This window comes from Delphinus delphis, chromosome X, assembly GCF_949987515.2.
Source record: "Delphinus delphis chromosome X, mDelDel1.2, whole genome shotgun sequence".
In the NCBI taxonomy this organism is placed as follows: Eukaryota; Metazoa; Chordata; class Mammalia; order Artiodactyla; family Delphinidae; genus Delphinus; species Delphinus delphis.
In genome coordinates this window covers 119,596,083-119,610,595 of record NC_082704.1, presented here as the reverse complement: position 1 = coordinate 119,610,595, position 14,513 = coordinate 119,596,083, and the positions used below count along the sequence as shown (strand labels likewise).

Genomic DNA, 14,513 nt, shown 5'->3' with positions numbered 1-14,513 from the left:
ATTATTGATTCTATTTCACTTCTGGTGACCGGTCTGTAAAAATATCTATCTCTTCTTGATTTAGTTTTGGTGGGCTGTATGTTTCTAGAGACTTGTCCATTTCTTTTAGATTGTCCAATTTGTTGGCATATAATTGTTCATAGTGTTCTCTTGTGGTTTTTTAAAATTTCTGCAATATCAGATGTTATTTCTCCTCTCTCATTTCTTATTTTGTTTATTTGGGTCCTCTCTTTTTTCTTCTTGGTGAGCCTGGCCAGAGGTTTGTTGATTTTTGTTTACCCTTTCAAAAAACCAGTTTTTGGTTTTATTGAGTTTTTCCATTGTTTTATAAAACTCTATTTTATTTATTTCCTCTCTGATCTTTATTATTTCCTTCTTTCTGCTGACTTTAGGTTTTGCTTGTTCTTCTTTTTCTAATTCTTTAGGTGGTAGGTCAGGTTGCTTATCTGACATTTTTTCCTTACTTTTTGAGGAAGGCGTGTATTGCTATGAACTTCCCTCTTAGGATTTCTTTTGCAGTATCCCAAATATTTTGTATGGTGGTGTTTTTGTTGTCATTTGTCGCAAGGTATTTTTTAATTTCCTCTTTGATTTCATCGTTGACCCATTGGTTTTTTTAGTAGCGTGTTTAGTCTCCATGTAATCGTTTTTTCCTCATTTCTGTTTCTGTGGTTCAATTCTAGTTTCATGCTGTTGTGGTCAGAAAAGATGCTTGAAATAATTTCTGTTCACCTTAAATTTCTTCAGGCTTGTTTTGTGTCCTAGTATGTGGTCTGTCCTGGAGAATGTTCCACGTGAACTTGAAAAGAATGTGTATTCTGGGGCTTTTTTGGATTTAATGTCCTGAAAATATCCATTTTTGTCTAATTGTTCTATTGCGTCATTTAGAATCCCTGTTGCCTTATTGATTTTCTGTCTGGAAGATCTGTCCATGGATATCATTGGGGTGTTAAAGTCTCCTACTGTTACTGTATTCCCATCAGTTCCTCCCTTTACGTCTGTTAGTATTTGTTTGATGTATTTAGGTGCTCCTTTTTATTGTTTTTCAGTAACTTTAACCCAGGGTTACCAATCCTATTGAACGTGGAAAATTGGGTCACAGAGCTGTTTTTCATGTGGTGACACTAAACACATGCTAACCGTCTGGGAAGCATCATTGTGAAGGACGTGCTTTGGGAAACGCTCTCCTGCTTCTTTGAAAGCTCCGTTTGCTTGGCTTCCAAGTCCCTGTGGTTCTAGGCTTTCCTGGCAGCAGCCGTGCTTGTCATTGTCCCATTCTGTGGGTGATGATGGAGAGGCGATTGTTGAAAAGGCCTGCTGCCCCGGGTATCTTTCCCACCTGTCCTTCATGGTGTGTTAGATTCTGAGGGTCAGGAATGCTGTGGTGACTTAGCAGGGTGGTTCTGGTAGAGGTCTCTTTGAAGTTGCAGTCAAGACATCAACCGGAGCTGCAGGGACTTGATGGTCTGATAGGTACTGGATGATGCAGTGCGATGGTGGCTCTCACGTGGCTGGCGTATGGTGTTGGCTGCTGGCCGCAGGCCTCAGTTGTGCTCCGTGCTGACCTCTCCACCAGCAGTTAAAGGAATTTAATTGTACACATTTGATTCATTTTTATCAGGAGATACAATCAATATGTGTGTAGTGAAGCATTTCATTTATGACCCGTAAGAATGTAGGTTTACCCTGAATTTCCACTGAGTGAGCCGTATGGATTATTTGTTTTGTTCCACAGGTTTGGGCAACCAAGAAGGAAGCATTAGGACAATCTATGAAAATATCCCCTAGATAATTCTTTTTGAATCTAAGCCCTGTGTGAAACTGTTACTTCACCTTCTAATATTTCTCCGTAAGAATCAGGCGGAAGTCATAAAGAGATGAACTTAGTCTAAAATCTCTTCTGTTAAAAAGTTTCTTGGCATTATTGGCATTTGGGGGCTGATGAGTCTTCCGTGCAGGGAGGCTGTTATGTGCGTTGTAGGTGCTGAGCGCTGTTCCTGGTCTCTACCCCCTAGGCGCCAGTACCTCCCCTCCTCCACTTGTGATGACCGAGAGATGTCTCCAGACATTGTCTGATATCCTGCAGTCCCCTGGGGCAGAGAGCACAGCCATCCCTGGTTGAAAACCACTGTGTAAAATAGGACACACCATGATAGTTCCATGCTGCTATTAGGGGTTACATACGTGGATCATATCAGATATCAGTGTGAGTAGGTACCTGGGTAGCCAGAGTCACCTCAAGGGGTCCTGGGAAGCCAGAAGTGCAGGCAATTCCCAACTCAAAACTTTGGAGCTGAACTACCTCAGGGGAGGGAGAAGGATTTAGAGTGATAGCCAGGGCCGCAGGCAGAACAAAACCAATGCGGCACCTCTGGTCGCCCTGACAGACTTGGCAACGCTTCTGAATGGAAGAGTAATTTGGTTTGCCCCAAGGAGAGCGACACTGCACTATTCCTTGTCTCTGGCAAAATGATGTAGAACAATACATACCCAAGGGATGGGAAACGGGGGCGCAAACACATTCCTGGACATCAGTGTTCCGAACAGCAGTATTCACAGTAGCCAAATGCCCGTCAACTGGTGGATGGAAAGGTAAACAAAAGGTAGTCCATGCGTTCAACAGAATAGTATTCAGCCATACAGAGGAATGAAGTACTGATACCTGCTGCATTGTGGATGAACCTTGGAAACATTATGCTAAGCGAAAGAAGCCGGACACAGAGAAGGTGTTGTATGGTTCCATGTATGTGAAATGTCCGGAACAGGCAAATCTGCAGAGACAGAAAGCAGGCTGGTGGTTGCCGGGGGGGGGGGGGGGGATTGAGGACTGACTACTTAATGGGCCCGAGGTTTCCTTTTGGGGTGATGTAGATGTTTTGAGACTTGACATAGGGGATGATTGCACAGCGTTGTGAATATACTAAAGGCTTTACGCTTCCTGTGTGGGAGGACTATTGGTCATTGTCTACACCATTCCATGCCAAGAACTGACGGCAACCAGAAAATGAGTCCTTTTTATATTTATTACTACCTCTGAGAGTAAAGAATATATTGCACTTGTTAAAATCGTTTGCGTTTCAGACTTCCCTAGCGGTCCAGTGGTTAAGACATTGCCTTCCAATGCAGGGGGTGAGGGTTCGATCCCTACTCAGGGAGCTGAGATCCCTCATGCCTCACAGCCAAATAACCAAAACATAAAACAGAAGCAATATTGTAACGGATCCAGTAAAGACTTAAAAAATGTGGGGGGGACTTCCCTGGTGGTCCAGCGGCTAAGACTCCGTGCTCCCAATGCAGGGGGCCTGCGTTCGATCCCTGGTCAGGGAACTAGATCCCACATGCTGCAACTAAGAGTTCACATGCCACGACTAAAGATTCCGCATGCTGCAACGAAGATCCTGCACGCCGCAACGAAGATCCCATGTGCCACAACTAAGACCTGGCACAACCAAATAAATAAATAAATATTTTTTAAAAAATCATTTGCGTTTCACACAAATCTTTTTCAGCACGTAAATTTTTGCCATCACTGTTTTGTTTTGTTTTGTTTTGCGGTACGCGGGCCTCTCACTGTCGTGGCCTCTCCCATTGCGGAGCACAGGCTCCGGACGCGCAGGCTCAGTGACCATGGCTCACGGGCCCAGTCGCTCTGCGGCATGCGGGATCCTCCCGGACCGGGGCACGAACCCACGTCCCCTGCATCGGCAGGCGGACTCTCAACCACCGCGCCACCAGGGAAGCCCTGCCAGCACTGTTTATTGATAGTGGTTCTATTTAGGTGTTAATAATGGGAAAATCAGGACTGACCAGGGATTGGAAGTTCAGGTTTCTCACTTTAACTTATTATTTCTAGTAACGAACTAATTAATTTTGACATGTTGCATAACCAGAATGTTATTAACCAGTCATATTTCACATTTTTTGTGTTTATAACACACAGATGATGTTAATTACATGTACTGAATTTAACAACTTATATCAAAGATAACCTTCAATTTGTGAGTTACCATCTGTTTTGGGCCAGAGAATAGGAATTTGATACTAAAGCTTTTTCCTGAACAGCTTGTAATGAGAGCTGTTTATATATTAATTACTTAATTGAATTGTTATGGATTTTAATGTTTTAATTTTCAAGCAGTTTGGGGCTTATTGTGGTGACATCTGCTTATATTTTGATACTTTATGGTGTTTAGCAGTTTCATCATAAGGCTCTTGGGTTTACAGCCCAATCCCGAAAATAATTTGCTGTCTGCTTCAGGTTTGCTGTAAGGAGTATCGTCCTATTTCATCTCCACTGCCGAGTTTTTTTCATAATGAAATGTATTTTTATTTTATAAGCAAAGTCAGTATTCCCTAGTGCCTTCTTCAGTCTGGTGCCCTTTAATTTCTATTCAACGAGCTATAGAGGAATTTTGTTTAAATCTTATTATTTTCCTCCAGTGGTAGATTTTTTCAGTTGTCCTGGTTTTATCTTATATATCCTTATGTGGTTTAAAAATGTACTGTAATGAAACTTAAGGGCCTATGAACCTGCTTGTAGAATCCTTTTAGTCTCCTTTCTTTGAACAGTGTAACTGTAAACGTGACTCAGTGGGAGCAATTTACTAGAATTTCCTTAAAACATTTCAAGAGGTTCTGTATACATCCACTAATAAGAAACACCTTCATTCGTAGCCTCACTTATGGATTTGAATTATATTAAACCTGGCACCTCTTTATTATCACTTAAGACTACTGAACAAGAATTTAGAGAAAACAGCAGGCATTTAATTTCCTTAGTTCTTGAGCTTGTAGATAATTTCAGCCCTGTAGGAGACTGGATTCACTCACAACTGAAGAGAATTTATGAGGAAGAAGGTAAATATTATTAAGTAGATCCTGGTTGACTGCTTACTGTTTATACTGACTGAAAGGTAAAAATGAGTTTTTGATATGAAGGATTATCTTATGACATATACCCCTGGCTTCTTCAGAAATCCATGCAAGTGGAACCCCTGTGAAACGGAAACGTAGGAAAACAATAATGTAAAAGTTGAGAGTCAGTGCTTGCTTTCGCTTTATTTTAGGGAAGCCAAAAAAGGATTCTGACGTTTCTGTGTTTTTTTGAGCACATAAAAGAGTGGATATCTGCACACTAACATGTGTGCCGTGATTATTGTAAACATGTGCCCAAGCAATGTCTGTATTGTCAGAAAAGATGTCTGGAGCATCTTTTCTTCTCTTAAGGGTGTGTACAGTTTAATTTATTGGTTGTATGTGATACGGTCCCTAAAACAAAGATATTTCAAGTGGGCATTAATTATCATTGAATGATAGCAGGAACAGTATCTGAGCTAAAATCAATTTTATTTACTTTGAGACTTTTTCCTTACAAATCTCTACATGTACCATAATACTGACTGGCCGTTTTAATTTCTCCTTTTTCACACTGCAAATAAAACTGCATGGTTTGTGTTAAAGTTTTAGGACAGAGATTATGAAACAGTAAAATGTGTTAAGTTTGAGTTGGGATGAAAAAGAAAAACAAGAATAGGACAGGTCAAAGGTGAACAATTCCCGAAGAATTTTAAGGTGTTTTTTGTTGTTACTGTTGTTGTTGTTGTTGTTTCTCAAATCTCTCTGTTTCTCACCAGGCAGGTCCCAGCAGACACTTGGCGTTTTATATGATCGGATGCTGGGGAGCCCACTGGTTCACAGGTCTACACATGAAGTCAGCCTAAAGGTAAACGCCTGCCTTTGATCTTTGTCTTTTACCTGAAATTCGTTTGAAGCAGAGCTGCGTTTTGCCAAAACTGAACACCTTCTGTTTTAAAATGCTTTCTTGAGACGGAGTCTGAGGTCTTTCTCCTTGCTGAAGTTGAAGGTAATAGATAGAGAATCGTTAAATAATGATGGGTTCTTTAGTCCATTCTACATAACAGATTGGCCTTTTATTGCCTTCTAAGAATTGTGGATGCTGAACCAGCCGTTATAAACTTTTCTGGGTCTTACCGGAAGCAGATGACATTTTCTAAAATCATTCCCTCTTGTCAACACGGTGAATTAAAATTAAGTTGCAAAATTAATTACAATTGGGCCCATGAGCCTGGATCTTAGTTGGCCCCTGTATCTTAATGCTATGGTTTATTAGTTTCTTAATACGCTTTGTGTCTGTCTGCAAATTGATTTACTACTTAACCTTGAAACTTCTTAGGAAAACGTGTAGCTCACTATTTATAGATCTCATGAGAGGATAAGGTGCCCAGAAGAGCTAACCGAACAGTCGTAGCTGCACAGGCATCAGGAGTTGAAGCCCAGGGAGTTCCCTGGCGGCCCAGTGGTTGTCGGGACTTCACACTTGCATTACGGGGGGCATGGGTTTGATCCCTGGTTGGGGAACTAAGATCCTGCAAGCCGCACGGCCAAGAAAAACAATCAACAGTTGAAGCCACATCCCAAACTGAAACTGATGGCTCCCTCCCCGTCCGCTACCAAGAAAAAGCGCTGTTATCTGTTGGTAGATGGGATTCTAGGGTTTGCTTTTATCGTTTACTGTTTTGTGTTTTCTGGTTCTTCCTTTAATTTTTTTACATTAAAAAACTGATAGAACTTTTGTACTTCTAAAAACATCAAGATGGAAATCTGGGGAAGGTTTTTGCTTTATTGTTTTAAAGGAACCAATCAGAACTAAAATGATAGACCCAGATTTAACCAAAGTAAGACCCTTAGAGGGGTGGGGTAGGGAGGGTGGGAGGGGGACGCAAGAGGGAGGAGCTATGGGGATATATGTATATGTATAGCTGATTCACTTTGTTATAAAGTAGAAACCAACACACCATTGTAAAGCAATTACACTCCAATAAAGATGTTAAAAAAAAAAAGAATCTTGTGGAAGTATTTTTGTTTAAAGCCAAATATATAACAAGGTAAATATGTACAGTTGACCCTTGACTGGGTTTGAACTTCACAGGTCCACTTATACATGGATTTTTTTCAATAAACCATGGACTACTGTATACAGTCCATGGTTGAAGCCACAGATGAGGAATCTTGGACACAGAGGCCCAACTGTAAAGTTACAAGTGGGTTTTCAACTGCACAGGGGCCAATCCCCTTAACCCTAAAGGTTCAACTGTATTAGAATTTCAATATTTTACTTAAATATTTGAAAAGCGTAGTTTGTTTTAAAAAATAAAAAACTATAAAAGGTTAATTGAGTCTGTGACATCAGATGTTGACATCCATGTTGTAACATGAATCCTTTTTATGGCCAAATAATATTCCATTGTATGGACGTACCACATTTTGTTTATCCATTCATCAGTTGACGGACATTTGAGGTGTATTTCCTTTTATTGGGTGGTTATGAATCATGCTGCCGTGAACGTTCGTGTACCAGTTTTGTGTGGATGTATACCTTCATGCCTCTTGGGTATATACCTGGCAGTAGAATTGCTAGGTTGTTATGGTAACTCTGTTTAACATTCTGAAGAACCGTCTAACTTTTCCACAGTGGCTACACCATCAGTCAGTATGTTTTGAAATGCAGTTGAACCATATTTTAAATGTCAGAGGGAAGAGGAGAGAGGGGAGGCCTGTTGCTCATGAGTGTTTCGATTGTGTATTAATTCAGTATTTAGGGAACGTAAGCTTTGCTTGGATTGAATTGAATTGAGCACACGCTGACTTCCTGCTGTGGGTGAGGCATTGGTGCTTAGCTTTATAGATGACTCTGGACATTTTTGTAGCCTTTATTTAGCTCCTTGTACAGTTAATACGTGCAGATGGTCATTTGGGACCGTGCTGGGAAATGACACACTGTTGCTTACCTACCACAGTACCCACGGTGCATCCACGAGCTGGGGAGTCATCTGTGTAAAAACCACATGCCCTTCCTCTGTGTGTTGGGTGCTGTGCGTCAGAAAGTGAGGGCTCATATCTGTTCCCCTTAGACTTCCCTAGTTTCAGCAGGTGCCTCCTTTGAAAGCCATTCGCAGCAGACCATGGCTGTGGTGTTTTCTTGGCTGTCCATTTCACTGTGGTTGGTGTGTTCACCAGGAACATCCACATTTCGGGGCATCACCTTCAGGTTCTCGGACAGGAAGATTTCAGGCTGGGAAGCGGTGAGGCAGGTGTGCTCTAATGTGGAAAGGGGAAAATCTTCAGGAGAGCAAGGTTGGCAGACCTTTTCTGTCCAGGGCTCGAGAGTAGATAGTTGAGGCTTTGTGGGCCAGTGGTCTGTGCTGCGGCCGCTCAGTCCTGCCCTTGTCGTGTGAGAGCGGCTACCGATCTTACGCAGATGAACAAGTGTGGCTGAGCGCCAACAAAACTTCACTGATGGACACTGGAATTTGAATGTCATATCAGTTTCATGGGTGGCAAAATAGCATTGTTTTGATTTCCTTTTCAACCATTTAAAAATGTAAAAGCTATCGATAGGTCACAGTCCTTGCAGAATGCAGCTGCAGGTGGGAATTGGCCCGTGGGCCACAGTGAGCCCACCTCGACCTAGAGAAACACACCTGTGTTATTTCTCCCTCTTCTGACTGCAGCCTTTGAGTTGGAGGACATCCGAGGTGCAACTCTGCAAGGTCTGTGGCGTGCTTAGGCCAGCATCCAAGTTGTGGTTCCTCGACGAAAGCACTGCAGATTCTCAGGGAATCGAGACTTGTAGGAATCTGAGGGCCTTCCATGTGAAGGGCGGCTCTGGACTTGTGTAACCGCCGCTGCTCAGATGTTCTCAGCCCTAGGCAGTTCCCCGCCCCTCCCCAGGGGACATTTGATCACGTCTGGAGATGTTTTTCAGGGAGATAGCTTCTGGCATCGACTGGGTGGAGACCAGGGGTGCTGCTCTACAGTGCACAGGGCAGCCCATCCCAGAGATTTCTGTGCTCCCCAAAGTCTGGAGTACTGAGAGTGACGAACCCGACTCACTGCTACTGTCCCTACTTTATTTTGTGTTTTAATCTGAACGGTTCTGTGGCTGTGGAAATTTAAGATGGCGAGCATTTGACTACAAGACTGAGTTCCTGCGTTTGCCGACATAACATGAGACTCATTGAACTCTCAGCAGATGCTTGGGTTCACGATGCTTTAAGTATTTTTCTTTTAAAACTTTTTTTGTTGTTGTCATTCATTTAAATTTAAGCATCAAAATACGCTTTAACACCAAGATTTTTGAGACGCAGGCAGGCTACCTCAAAGGACAAGGCATCGCCCGCCTTAACATCTACGGAGAAAACCACAGGGTTTATTTTTCAGAACTCTGGAGGTCACCTTATATGAGTAAATGACCTCACTTACGACTCCACCTACTGCAGAAAAGGGAATCATCAGGGCCCAAATAAATCCTGCGTTACGTGGGTGAAAATCACAGCGTCTTAGAGGTTTCATAACCAGCCTGTACATATTGCTGAAATTTGTCTGAGGGCCTAGTGCACATGGTCAACAATCCGATTGCAGCCTGTCAGTCTTAGAGATAATTAAACTCTGTACGTTAATTTACAGATTAATCGGAAGCGTTAGCTTACAAGACCCAAGTCATTAGAAAAAGAAGACAGACTACTCTTATGTGGAAGCAGCGGCTGTCTGTGTCTCCCAAGGCACTTTGCTTTGAAATCTTGGGTACCTGAACTGGCATTTCACTGTGTAGGGGAGAAGACTGAAACGATAACTGTGCGATTGGTCTCACATGCATCGTCTGGCTCCGTGATGCAGACTTTCTTAGCAGGGGTTTGCTGTTACTGGGTGGGACATTTTTTAGGAAGGCTTCCTTCTGGGTCTGCCTCCCGATCAGGCAGAGAAGTGGAGGGTGGGGAGGGTTTGCGGCTCAGAGGGTTTGCGAGAGGACCCGGGGGCCGCTCTGGAGATGCGCACGTGGTCTTGGCGGTAACTCCAGGACGGGACGCCTCTCTTGTCACGTCAGCATCCTTCATGGCTCTGCACACAGGGTTGGGATGCAAGGCCCCAGCCAGCCGTTAATTAACCCAGAAGGGCAGCCAGGCACAGAAAGGACCCTCTCTGAATGCCTCACGCAGGGGATGTTTTGGATTTTGTGAAGCGCCGCATTATTTTCGTAACCCGAGAAGACTCCCTTCTCTCTGCTCTCTCGACCCTGCGGCTTTATTTCCTACTCAGCTGGGTTGCTCTCATAGTGATGATTTCTGAAGACGCTGCCAGCTTTTAATGACATTTTAATGAACATGAAAACAGTTCACGTTCATAGGAGAGAATTTGGAAGCTACAGAAAGGCACGCACACACACACAGATAAAATTCCAGCGTGATCGCACCCTGGAGAGATGGGTGTATTTTATTATCTTTTTTATATTTTAGAGGGTATCTTTTGTGTGCGTGTACAAAATGAAATTTAGCGACATGCACGTTCCATCCTGAAACCTATTTTTTTCATGTATCGCCGTATCATGGACATTTTCTCCCATCGTGAAAATCCTTTTGAGGACTGCATCTTACGACACTAGTTCATTTTTATATTTAAATGGCAATTCCACTGCTAGGCCTGTGAACTCTGATAATAAAATGATAGTTCTTTGATTATATTTATAATTTTGGACCATTTGACTCCCAAGTAAGTAAATATAACTGTAAAATGAGTGAAAAATCTTACCTTTGGGGGGATTTTTCTTTTCTTACCATAAAATAATAGACATACTCATTGGTGAATGAAGATATGTCTATTAAAAAAAAAAACCACTGTTAACATTTTCCTGTTCCCCGCCCTATCTTTTCTATGTATGTATTCTCCTGTAATCGGGGTCCGACTGTAAGTGCCTTAATTTATTGAATCGCACTCATGCTGTCATCGGACAACAAAACAGCTTTCGGTCCTTCCAGTGGCTACGTATCGGCTTCGTTACAGTTATGCCGGAAGAACAGGTATATGCAGTGTATAAAACAAGCCCGCTTCATCTCCACAAGAAGCTGGGTCCCCGTCAAGATTGTACAGAAGAATTTATATGTAAATGCTGGTGCGTAAATTAAAACTCCTCATCTTAAACTGACCACCGGGAAACTCAGTTTCCGTTTGAAGAGAGAAAAACATTATGGATAAAGCGAGCAGGGAGGTAAGACCCAGTGCGTTCCAGTCAGCAGAGAATTTGTGAAATGCGGAGAGAAGGAAAGTGCCTTGTTACGATGAGGTCATTTCTAGCAGATTTTCCAGCTGCTCTGGCTCTCGGTCCTCAGTCTGCATGGAATCGAGTCCCAAAGCACCCTGGGCCTCGTCCAGAAGATTACTTTAAGAGATGGATTCTTCCAGCGTGAAAGCCAGCAGACTAACAGCGGAGACAAGACATGAGACAAAGTTTCTTCCGTCCCTGCTTTAAAGGATTTTAAGAGAACATTTCATAATGGGACAGATTGTTAAAAGAGAAACTTCTGCCACCAGTGATACCAGCCGAGCACCACGGCCCCCGCCCTGTAATCGTTGTGCGCTTACTTCGCCGTTTCCGAACCAGCCTCCCCTCCTGTTGGCAGGGAACGCGCTTGCCCTCTCTGTCTTCCTCTAGCAGAGCCAGCTCTCAAGGAGCTCTCTTGTGATTATAGCCTTTAAGATAATTAAAGAGCAGTGAAGATTTTGTTGTCTGGGGGCAGTGCTCTCCCTTCCCAGAGCACGAGAGCATATTAAATACTGTAAGTGCATACTCAGTACAACGAAACCCTCAGACACCATTTCTCCTGCAACTGAATTACTTTGTGAACTGGACTGTGAGTCATAGAAGTTTTTGCCACCTTGAAATTAGATCGTGAAAAGGAGAAATACTATAAATAATAATGATAAATAATCTTCCCTTTAGCTTCCTGATGGATTTAACCCCGAATTATTACTTATGTTGGAATACTCATCTTTAGTGGGGCAACTCCAGGGATGTCATCCGTCCGCACTAATTTTTCCTCCTTCTGTAAGCAGAACAGTGAGGGAATGTGTAGCTTTACCTCGCGGTGAAGGCGGTCATTTATTTTTGCGCACTCACAACGCCAAAGACCTCAAATCAACCTGACTGGAGGTGCCTCGAATCAAAACCGGGTCAGGCAAGAGAATAAACACAATTGCAGTAATTAAGAACCCTTTTTAATTTTTTTCCTTCTTTTGGAGGCCGAGGACGATCTGCCGGTGCTGAAAAAGCTCTACTTTATTCTAGAGCTGGGGAGGTTGGAAGGCATCCACGGGAGTCGTCAGGACTTGAGCTGGCCACGGCCGGCTCCGGAAGCCGGCGAGGTGCTGCAGTGAGACCCGGCCCTCCGGGTCTCCGTGGTGGGAGTGCCGGGCCAGGAGTGGAGGGCGGCGAGGTGCTGCAGTGAGACCCGGCGCTCCGGGTCTCCGTGGTGGGAGTGCCGGGCCGGGTATGGAGGGAGGTGCTTTCTCGGACGGGCTCTCGACCTGCCGCTGGCCTGCTGACGCGTCACCCGCTGCCAGCTCTGAATCACTTTGGCAAGGGTGCTGTGTTCCTCGGGCCCTTTTAGGGGGCTCTTTGCTTTGGGGATGCTCGCAGGTAGCCGAGTGGGAGTAATAGCCGTCCTACGTCTCTCCTGTGCCCGGGGCCCTGACCTGGGAGTTCGTATAAAAGCTGTGCATCCTCACCACCTCTGCCGGGTGTAACGGCTCTCGTCATCCTCAGTTTGGAGAAGGGAAAACTGAGCCACGTGACCCGCCCTGCAGTCCACAGCTAGAAAGGGATGGAGGTATGATTAGGAATCGGGCCACCTGGCTCTGAGCCACGAGGCTCCCGAGTCCTCCGTTTTGTGCTCTCCTCTGTGGCTCTCAGGACGTTAGTTCCCTTACCTCTAGCCAGTAAGTCCGCGGACACCAGAACCATGACCCTGGTGTACCCCAGCTTTATTGCAGCCAGTACAGGCATTTTGAGCTCCACATCACGTGCCCACAAAGACCATCCTTGGAAGAAAGGACACAGGCCAACTTCTCCCCCACCTCACAGCCCACAGTGACGGCACAGAGGGCCATCTTCCCGCCCTGGGTCCCAGGGAGCACTTGGTTCATCCTTGAAGGTTACCCCCACCCCCACACACAGCTCCTTCCTTTCCTTCCTTTTTCATACTTCTCCGCCAGATCTTGTGTCCGTCAGTCGAGGATTCACCTTCTCCCTCTCCCAGACCTTCCTCCCTCTTCCCTGACCTTCCTCCCTCTTCCCTGACCTAGCCTTCCCTGGAACCCTGCTGCCGTCCCTCTTACTACCTTGTGGTATAGGTGCGGGGCTTTAACTACAGGGGCTTTTGGTTATTTGCATAGACATCTTACTAACAGCTTCAAGGAAGCGGTGTGTGTGTGTGTGTGTGTGTGTGTGTGTGTCTGTGTGTGTGTGTGTGTGCGCGCGCGCCTGCATCTGAGTTTGTTTCATCCTGCCATTGCCGTCACCATGCCTTGAATATCGTAGGCGCTTGGAATTTTTTCTATCATCGCTTTGTACCTCATTTATCTCAAGTGCGGGAAAAGCAGGGTGAAGCATTTGCCTGTTTCCATTTGCAGCGGGGTTACAGTAAACACGAGACTGGGGTCCACATGCTCGTCTCCCATGAGGAGTGGCGGCTTCTCACTGTGGGGTCTTCTCGTCACAGAGCGTTTCTTTCTGAAGAGGTGTTTGCAGGAAGTAATGTCCGGCCCTCATGGTGATTGAAGAAAGTCCTTGGCGAGCGTCAGGGCTGTGCTAGTATTTGCAGTTGCAGAGTGCTTCAGAGCTGACAGACACCACCTTCCCACCTGCAAGATGGAACGTGGCTCTCATTTCAGACTCACAGAGACAGAAAGGAGGCAGAAGAGTGGCTCCCGGGGCCTGGGGGAGGGGGGAACGAGGAGGTGGTGTTCACTGGGGACAGAGGTCATTGGCGGTGAAGAAGCTGCGGAGGTAGGTGGGGGGTGGCTGCACAGGAATAGGAATGTCCTTAATGCCTCCACCGGGTTGTGCACTTCAGAATGGTCACGATGGTAAATTAAACGTTGTGTATATTTTAACACAATTTTAAAAACAAAACAAAACACCAGACCTGGGAATTGAGCCACTGACGTAAATTTCACCTGTCTGTGTCTGGGGGAGAGAAGCCCGCGCCCGTCCCCGAAACTTTGAATAGCACTGTAATACCAGCACATTTATTTATTATACATGAAATTATACAGAAAATCCCTGATTTTAAAAAATCCATAATTTTATTCTAACATCTGTCTCTGGAAATTGAGCTCTTGTCTTGGAGAAAAGAGGATAGGTAACTTTTTTTCCCAACCTTATGTAGATCTTGACGAAATTTGTCTAAAGCAGTAGCTTTTGCCAAGTGAAGATCAGCCGTTTTACTCATTTGAGTCAGAATAGTGATGTTGACGCAGTAAAATGACAGCAGCCACCTTCAAGCGCTTTGCTCAGAGGCGCCGCAGTTAGACACCAGTTAATCGTTGGTTTCTCTTGATTTTGCTGTAATCAAACCCAAAGGTTGGCGTGGATTGAACGTTGCTGTGGTTTATGGTCGGTTTAAAGAATTTTCTCCGGTGTGTATTGAATAGTCTCACAA

General features: G+C 44.5%; 1 protein-coding gene across 8 annotated transcripts in view; it reads left to right on the top strand.

Annotated features, from left to right (window-relative positions):
- TBL1X (transducin beta like 1 X-linked) overlaps nucleotides 1-14,513 on the top strand; it is a 219,206-nt gene that overhangs the window by 144,169 nt on the left and 60,524 nt on the right. For all 8 annotated transcript variants that reach the window (XR_009517992.2, XR_009517993.2, XM_060002242.1 and 5 more), the window contains exon 3: nucleotides 5,634-5,722. The gene's annotated coding sequence lies outside the window, so the exon portion shown is untranslated. The remainder of the gene's footprint in view (nucleotides 1-5,633; nucleotides 5,723-14,513) is intronic.